The sequence below is a fragment of the Camelus ferus genome, chromosome 6, assembly GCF_009834535.1.
Source record: "Camelus ferus isolate YT-003-E chromosome 6, BCGSAC_Cfer_1.0, whole genome shotgun sequence".
NCBI classification, from domain to species: domain Eukaryota; kingdom Metazoa; phylum Chordata; class Mammalia; order Artiodactyla; family Camelidae; genus Camelus; species Camelus ferus.
In genome coordinates, this window is record NC_045701.1 from 33,185,617 (window position 1) to 33,194,700 (window position 9,084).

The window sequence follows — 9,084 nt, forward strand, 5'->3', positions numbered from 1 at the left end:
TAAGAGACTCACAGAAAATAAACTTATGAAACACCTAGATTTTCTAAAGCCAACACAGAGCAAACATTCTCAACTTGGTCCCCAGAAACGTTCACTCATGCTATGACTGAAGCTCTATGGAGTGCATCTTGGGATCCCTTTATTTCCTGCCATCTTTGTGAGAGATAAACATCAGTGAAGGGGAAAGACGGCCAGGCAAGGATGGGCTGAGACCACCACACCAAGGAAGCTTAGCACCAACTGAGCAGCCCCGGGGCGCCCTTCTGGTCAAAAAGAAACCTATTTCATGAAAGCAGAGTCAAGACCCAACACCTGGACTGAAAGTGATCCGGACTCAGCTGAGGCCCGCACAGTGACCTGACCAAAACCACTGGTCATCTGAAAACCAGGAAGCCAATTAACGCTGTTCTGAGGACTAGAATTCATACCCCTTTCCCTACAACCTCTCCCTCTACCTCAACCCCACCTACACAAATCAGAAACTTCCTTGAAGCCCTTGGCTTTCTTCTATATATTCTTTCCTTAGTCCTAACCATGGAATTCTCAGCACTGTGGGAAGAAGGCGAAACATTTAGCACTCCAGGTGCATCGTGTTGAGCACTTTTCTACAAACTAGGTCTCACTCTGACCTCACAGATAAGAAAACCATGGCTTGGTTGCTAGTTACCTTGCCCCAAGTCCTCCTTGAATGGTGGAGCCACATTTCACAGTCAGCTTGCTCACCCCACTGCCATCTTCACACTGGATCAGCTTCCACGCAGAGTGGTCCTCAGTCTGGCAGCAGCCGCATCAGTGCGAGCTTGTTCTAAGAGCAGAATCCCTGCCCCAACCCAGTTCTACTCAATCAGAATCAGCCCCTTAACAAGATCCCCAGGTGCTTCTCATCCATGGGTTTGAGAAGCACAGCCACCACTCTTAAAGAGGTAGAAACAGTCTACAGAGGGGAACAACCACTCCAGCTTCAGTGGTCTTAAACCTCATTTAGCATCATGATTTAGAGGCAAATACATTGGTGATTGTGTAGTGTAAAGTATCACATGAACCGTGTTTAATACAGTCAGAGATTTTTTTTTTAAGGGCAGTATTGACACGGTTCTAACCGCTTAGAAGATGACACTAAAATGTCTACCACAGTCAAACTGGTGCAGCCACTATGGAAAACAGTATAGAAGCTCCTTAAAACACTAAAAATTGAGTTGCCATATGATTCAGCATATATCTGGAGGAAACTAATTCAAAAGGATACAAGCACCCCAATGTTCACGGCAGCACTATTTACAACAGCCAAAACATGGAAGCAACCTAAATCTCCATAGATAGATAACTGGAAATGAAGATGTGGTATATATATACACACATATATATATATGTATATATGTATATATATATATATATGCACAATTGAATATTACTCAGCCATAAAAAAGAATGAAATAGTGCCATTTGCAGCAACTTGGATGAAACTAGAGATTATCATACTAAGTGAAGTCAGTCAGAGAGAGAAAGACAAATATCATACATCACTTATGTGTGGAATCTAAAAAATGATACAAATGAGCTTATTTACAGAACAGAAATAGACTCACAGAAAACTTATGGTTACCAAAGTGGAAAGGCGGTAGGGGAAGAATAAATTAGGAGTTTGAGATTTGCAGATACAAACCACTATATATAAAATAAACAACAAAGTCATACAGTATAGCACAATATCCTGTAATAAGCCACAATAGAAAAGAATATGAAAAAGAATATATATATGTATGACTGAATCACTATGGTGTACACCAGAAACTAACACAATATTGCAAATCAACTATACTCCTATTAAGAAAAAATTAAAACGAACAAACAAAAAGGCTACTACAATTAAATCTTAATGGGGAGGAGCTAAGAACAAGCTGTCCGGATGGTCAGCACTGCCCATTGCCCTCTGGTGGACCACAACAAGGAAGCCTAAATACGGAATTAGTCTCCAGAGGGAAATCTAGAAACACACTTCATTGTGAAGATCACAAGGTATTTGCCATGAAAACCATCTCACTGATTCAGGAGCAACTTAGAACATAACCCTTTTAATTCAGAGGAAGGACTTTGAGATGAAAGAGTAACAGTAAAATCCTAGAAGACCCAAAGACAAACAAGGAGAAAGGAATTATCTAGAACTGTGTTTTCTGCCCAAGAGCAGAAAGTTTGGCCTGAAACTCTAGCCTCTTCCTGCATCACTCTCATCACTTTCTTACTCTCCTTTCGTCTCACCCAACTGGCCTTCTTGCAGCTTCCTTCTAATTAAGAAATTCACACACTATAAAATTCACCCTTTTCAAGTGTACAATTCAGTAGTTTTAATGTGGTCACAAAGTTGTACAATGATCCCAGAATATTTTTATCACCCCAGAAAGAAACTCCACACCCCTCAACAGTCACTCCCACCCCTCCCTCTCCCTGGTCCCTGGCCATTACTGATGTACCTTCTGTCACTGTGGACTTGCCCATTCCGGACATTTCATAGTGGAATCATGCAATATGTGGCCTTTTGTGTCTGGCTTTTTTTCATAGAGCATATTTTCAAGGCTCATCTGTGTTGCAGCATAAATCAAATGTCATTACTTTTTAAGGCTGAATGGTACTCCATTGTATGAGTACACATTTTGTTTATCCATTCATCGGCTAGTGAACATTTGGGTTGTGTCCACTTTTGGGCTATTATGAATAATGCTGTTATGAACATTTGTGTACAAGGGCCTGTGTGGACAGGTTTTCTGTTCTCTTGGGAATATACTGAGGAGTGTAATTGTTCATGAGGTACTTCAGTGTTTACCATTTTGAGGAACTGCCTGTTTTCCAAAGTGGCTGCACTATTTTACATTCCCATCAACAAGCTAATGTAGGAGGGTTCTGATCTCTCCACATCCTCACCAGTACTTGTTATCTATGTCCTTTTAATCACAGCCATCCTGATGCGTGTGAAGTGGTATCTTGTTGAGGTTTTGATTTGCATTTCCCCAGTGACTAATAATGTTGAGCATCTTTTCATCTGCTTATTGGCCATTTGTGTATCTTATCTGGAAAAAAAAATGTACATTTAAATCCTTTGCCCCTTTCTAAATTGGATTGTTTGCCTTTTTGTTGTTGAGTTGGAAAAGTTCTTTCTTTTTGCTTCTTTGTGAAACCCAAGTCAAGACCCCCTCTTCCTGGAAAGTTCTTCCTCCAAATATCCAATATTCTCCAGCGGGACTTACATCTGAATTAATCCCTCTGTGCCTGAAGCCACTATCCTCAAAAAGCTTAGGAACATTTCCCTCTCCCTTTCTGTCCCATGTACCCCCTCCTTGCTTTCAACCTAAGCCTGTGCCTCCCCTCCTCTCTATCCACAGTGAGCTCTCCTGGGGTCACTAGAACGCCTCTGTTACTTTGGTGAATTTACAGAATCAAGAAGGAACTTAATGACAGGTTTTCTCACCAGCACCACAGATTCACTTGGTCTCGCTCCATGCTAGGCACGGCCCTTTTCTTCCGTGCTCTGCCAAGCATTTACACGTAGGCTCAAGGACTTCGCACTCATGCTCCCTAACGCCACCAACCTAAAACACCCCTTCTCCTCTCCACAAAAGTGCCACCCATCGTTTCCAACCTCTTCAGAGTCTAGCCCCTCCATGGAGACTTCCTCGGCCACCACAGCTTAAAATGGTTTCTCTCTACTCTGAAGTTATCAGAAATCACCTACAGAGTTCACCACCAATTCACCAATTAACATCCATATTTTATGAATGCCCCTCTGTTTTAGGGATATACCAAGGGGAACCAACCCACCCGTAGACGGTGTTAAACAACACATTAGCGCTGCTGGAATGTGATGCTGCAGGAAATGGGCTCTTGGAAGATACACACATAACCTCAAAAATGTCCTGGGAAACGTTTAGTTGAATAAATATAACCAAGTTTTCTGTGGTTGATACCGCTGACTGCAGTACTCCTCGGAGTCTTTTATATGATGCATGTGTTGAGAATCTCTAAGGGAGGGAAAAACATTAGGCATGCTCCCCAAGTGATTTGCCCGTTACAAGAGCACACCTGTTAACATCCACCCAACAGCGTTCTTCCGAATATTCTGGGAACTGCTGAGCTAATTCTGTTGCTGCTCAATTCTATCAGCTGGACAGCAGAAACCATATTTTCTACCAGGGTAAGGAACCAAACTTGCTTTGTTTTAGGATGCCATTAATTGGAAGTCACTGTTAAGATGCCATAGGTTACAGAAAGAGAAAGAAGAAACTATACATTAAATGAGTTCAGAATCTTTAAGACCTACCTGGATTTCTGAAATTAGAAAACGACGAAGCATGAAAAGAAAAAAAAATGTATCTTAGAATTGAGTTAGGGCCACGTAAACTGAGTGTTCGTTTAAAAGCACCCTCTAGGAAGGAACCAGGACTCTCTCTGACTCAGTAACAACAGGCCCTGGTGATCAAAGAGAAATAAAGTATCAAAATGACCATCTCACAACAGACTTTCCCTAGGGAGCAAAGAGAATCAAGCAGTCACGCGCTGAGAAAAGTGAACCCCAGGCAAGGAAAGAAGCTTCGTCCACTTGGGAAAAAAATCCCACCAGCGAAAAGTAGGGGTAACACCCAAAACATAAAGTTACGGAAAATAATTTTGAAACAGAAATGTTCCCTACTCAAGTTAAGTGGGAGAAAGCATTTAAATTAGCTAGTGAATCTCAGGAATTGCAAGCGCAAGGTTGTTTCTCCACCGAATGCTGATTATGGTCAGGAAGGCCAGCATAGACCTTGCGGTTTTATCTCCTGAAACACTAAGTGGTACACTTGAGCTTTTGAATAGGTCTCTGATCTACTGATAGGCTTCTCTAGTGCTAATCATTTTAAAACTGAAACAAAGCACAAATGGAAAGCTGAGATAAAGCCTGACGGTCCGCTGGGACCCCATCTGGCACGACAACACAAGAACTAGTTAAAGTGCTGACCTCCTCGGATACACAGTCCACTTGGGTGCGACACAAACCTTATTCTTGCCCTTCGATGTCATCTCAGGAACCCTCAGATTCCAGCGGGTTCCCGAAAGGCTCTCTGATACAAAGCAGCTAAAATTCAAGGCCACAACCTAGGCCTTCTTAAGTCATGGCAAGCTGTCAGCCCAGGACTGTGGCTTAGGGGGCAAGGAGAAAGGTTTAAGATGGGGTTGCGCCCAAACAGTGCTTGATTATAAGCTCGATTATACAGAATAGCGAAGCTACTGCACAGCTGCCCCTGAAATTAGGGGGAGAGTAGGAGAGGGTCTCTCTCAGTCACTGCCAACACCACCACCCTCCAGAAGGATGGAAGGCCTTAAGCAGGTCTGATCACCACAGGACATCTGTCACCTCCCTCCAAGACCTGGGTAAGCTGTCCCTTCAGAGAAGATACCACATTGCAAATTCTTTTTAAATGTGCTCATAAGTGATTTACCTGTTCTCCAGTCTTAAGGTTCAAGCTGCCAGAACTTTCTGCAACCTCCTCTCCACAAATGTCTGTGACCCCCAGAGAAAGTAAATAGGGTAGCTGTTGGATTTATCAATCAGAGTCACCAAGTTCAGGCTAACCCAGAGTGACCTGGACGCCATGGCTAAGTATTTTACAGTATGAAGAGAAGGGGGAACTTTCTTTTGTGTAAAATTCATTCATCTGAAGAGGAATCAGAATTCTTTAAGCTGGATGATGGGAAATGGCACAAGTATCAGAAATACAAAATGCTTTCGGCAAGTTCCTAAAATGCCCTAGAAAAAACCTGTCTCTATAACAAGAAATATTAAAATAACGGCATTTCAGAACAAACCTCATCTCTCTCTCTCTCACCCCCGAAGTCAGTGACTCTATAGGCGTGGTCCCTAGCTTGGCAGCACTGGCATCAGCTGGAACTAGTTAAAGATGCAAATTCTTGGACACCCCCCGCCCCCGCATCCTAGACCCAGAGAATCAAAGGCTCAGGCAGTGCAGCCAGCTATCTGTGGTTTAACAAGCCCTCCATGTGACTCTGATGCGCCCGTTCAAGAACCACTGCCCTAGGATTAGGAAAGATGCAGCACCTGGGGGGCGAGGGGCTCAGGAGCCTGATTAAACCCTTATTAACTGAGTGAGAGGCATCCTCACCTGTTCTTGCCTCTGATCAGCACTGGCCCTTAATCACACAGACTGATTCCACTGATGAGGGATTGAGTCCTTAGTCCAAGGTCACTATTACAGATCAAGCCAGAGCTCTGGCTCAGGGTCTGCTAACTCCTTCATCAACCTTGGATCTCAGACTGGGCCTTACTAACATTTCAATTCTGGGGCCCAGGACTCTGCACATTGATAAGGCACCCCGCCCCACCCCCATCTCCTAATCTACACCACACTGCTTCCTTCAGATAAATAAGAGGACTAGAGCTTCAACTCTTAAAATCAAAAGAGAGATGGATTTAAGGGAAGAGAAAAAAAGAAGACAAAGAGCTCCTTTCAAAGACTGCGAAACCAAACCTTTTGGTGAGGAGTGGGTAGAAGGGAGAAGACTTAGGTATCTTGTTGTAATCAAAAGAATTAGTTAATTCAAAAAAACTGAGTCAAGAGCACAGCCACAGTAAGACATGAAAGGTGCTTTTAAAGTTTTCTTAGCCCTTTTCATGGCCATTATCTCCCCCGAGTCTCACAACAACCCTGCAATGCAAGGGGATAAGGTCACTATTATCCCCAACTGACAGGAGAGAAAACTGAAGTTCATAGTGTCTAACAATTTGTCCATCAGCATAGTAATCTGGCTGTAAACCTGAAACTTGACCTCAGGTCTATCTCAGTCTAAAACCGGACACTCAGTGATTTCCGCACCTGGAAATCTGCCCCAAAGCTGATTAACCCCCAGGAAAAAGCAAAGAGAAAAGCGCGCAGCAGAAATGACGAGCCCCTAAAACATGGCACTTGAGCAGTGTGTGGGTTCCCCTTTAAGAACTTAACACATAAACCCAACAGCCAAGGTGTTCAGCCAAAAGAGGGGGAAAAAAGAGGCATATTTCTAGCCTGCATAATCATTTCTGGACCAATTCCCACTAGCAGCCTCGGAGGCGAACAGCGGCTCATTGCCAGGCTGAAGCTCCTCCACCCCCCAGGTTATGACAGCAGCTCTGACTCGTGTGCAGGCAAAACCCCAAAACTCAAAACAAGAAGTGAAAAACGTGGAGCGGGGAGAAAGCGTCAGCATCCTCCACACTCTCCTAATCCATCCAATGCCAGTTCCAGGGTCCTGGGGTCGCCTGGAACACAATCTTAGGAGATAGTAGGATGAAGTGGAAATTCTTATGGACCCACTGCCCCTATTTCTTCCCACCCAGTCCCTGAGGAAGAATAATAGACAGAGGAGAGGGTCTGTTATGAAGTCCTGGGGCTGGAGCCCAAGCCAGATACAACCCTGGCATCCTCTCCTAAGGAGCAGTAGGCCAGCCCAAACTCTCCACCTGATTCTTCCTCCAGGTTACGTACGTCCTTTGCGAAGATGAAGGGGTTGGGGTTGGTGGGCTGTTGTAAACCTGAGAAAAGGCTGGAGGAAAACTCGGGCCATCCACCTACTCCCACGTTCCCTGCCATGTGTGCGCATCATAAACACTAACTTGGAACCCCGCGCCCTTGGCCACATCAGAGGTTGGAGAGGAGGCGTCGCCCAGCTAAACGTCCGGGAGTCGGGGAGCCATGCCCGCTCGGACAGCCTACCTCAGTTTTGGCAGGAATGCTTTTCCTAGAAGACGCCAGCGAAGCGAAGATCTGGGTGATCCGTGAATTTCAGCCGGGGGTGGAGGAACTCAGCCCAGGGGCGCAGCGACCCACTCAGTTCCTCCACACCGGGGTCCTCGGGAAGGCACCCTGGGGACCCACCCAACCGCAGGGACAGTCAAGAAAGAAGGGCTCCATCCTCAACTTTCTCAGAGGAAACTGCTCCACTCTGCGGCTTGCCCAGCCCTGCCCGCACACCGGGTCCCAGGTTTGGGGAGAACCAGGGACCCGAGTCCCTCTAGGCGCACACAAAGCAGCTGCGCGCGGACGCACAGCCCCCTCTCCCGGCGCCCGCCAAGTTGAAAGCATCTCTCTGGGTGCCTGCCTACTCCCCCGGCCCCGTAGCGGGGTCCCTGACCTAGCTGCCCGCATCAGACCCAGCGCCGGGCGCCCCAGTTGCCGCGGCCGCTGAAGCCGCACCCCCCCCCAAACCCTGGCCTGGCTTTTGCCTCACCCGCCTGGCTCCTCACGCCCCGGCCGTACCGTGTAGCCCAGTTGGTGCCCCGGCAGTGCCAGTGCGCGGCACGCGTCCCAGCCGGCGAGGCTCCTCCCCGGGAGCTGCCCCGCGCGGGGCTCCGGGCTCCGGACAAGGCTCGGCCGGCCCGTGTGCTGGCTGGCCGCCGCCCGCGGCTCCCGCGCCGGCTCCCGCTGCGACGCGCGAGGAGGGAGGGGTTGAGGGGAAACTCCCGGCAACTCCAACTCCGGGCGCTGGAGCTCCAGCTGCAGCCGCGCGCCCGCCCGCCGCCGAGTGCGAGCGCCTGAGAAGCGAAGCTGCCTCCGCGGCCGCCTCTGAGCATGCCCAGTGCCGCCGTGGGCGAGCCCGAGCGCCCCGGCCCGGGGCAATCACTGAGCTGGGGGCCGGGACCCGCCCCAGGCTCCCGAGCGCCCGCGGTAGGGAAGGGGTGGGGGGGAGGGCTGATGCCGGGGAGAGGACCCTGGAGCAAAGGGCAGGGGAGAAACAGTGTGCGGAGGGCTTTGCAAGTTTCACGGGTTGGGGGAAGTTTGTGTTAGACAGATGAGCTGCTTCTGCGAGCCTCTCTGCAAGACTGTATTGGAAAGGAGAAGGAGGAAACATTTATTCTCCCGGAGAGACAAGTGGACCCAGCACAAGGGTTTTATCCCATGTACTCGTTTCTTCATTGCCTAGGGTCGCAAACTAACAGAGCTAATAGGGTCTGGCCGGCAATGTAAGTGAGTGAAACGGGTAGGAGGCAGCGAACTGGAGAGAACTCTGAAGGCAGAGAGCGCTGGGCTCTAAATTCCTATTGGTGTCGTGGAAGAATCTGGGCCT

General features: G+C 47.6%; 1 protein-coding gene across 4 annotated transcripts in view; it reads right to left on the bottom strand.

The window, feature by feature from the left end:
• Positions 1–8,582, bottom strand: part of STXBP6 (syntaxin binding protein 6) — a 222,443-nt gene extending 213,861 nt beyond the window's left edge. The window contains exon 1 of one of the 4 annotated variants that reach the window (XM_032481800.1): positions 8,277–8,582. The gene's annotated coding sequence lies outside the window, so the exon portion shown is untranslated. Of the gene's footprint in view, positions 1–7,733; positions 7,873–8,276 lie in introns of those variants that run through there. The other 3 variants (XM_032481801.1, XM_032481802.1, XM_032481803.1) reach the window with 3 other exon arrangements.
• Between the last annotated feature and the right edge of the window lie 502 nt (positions 8,583–9,084).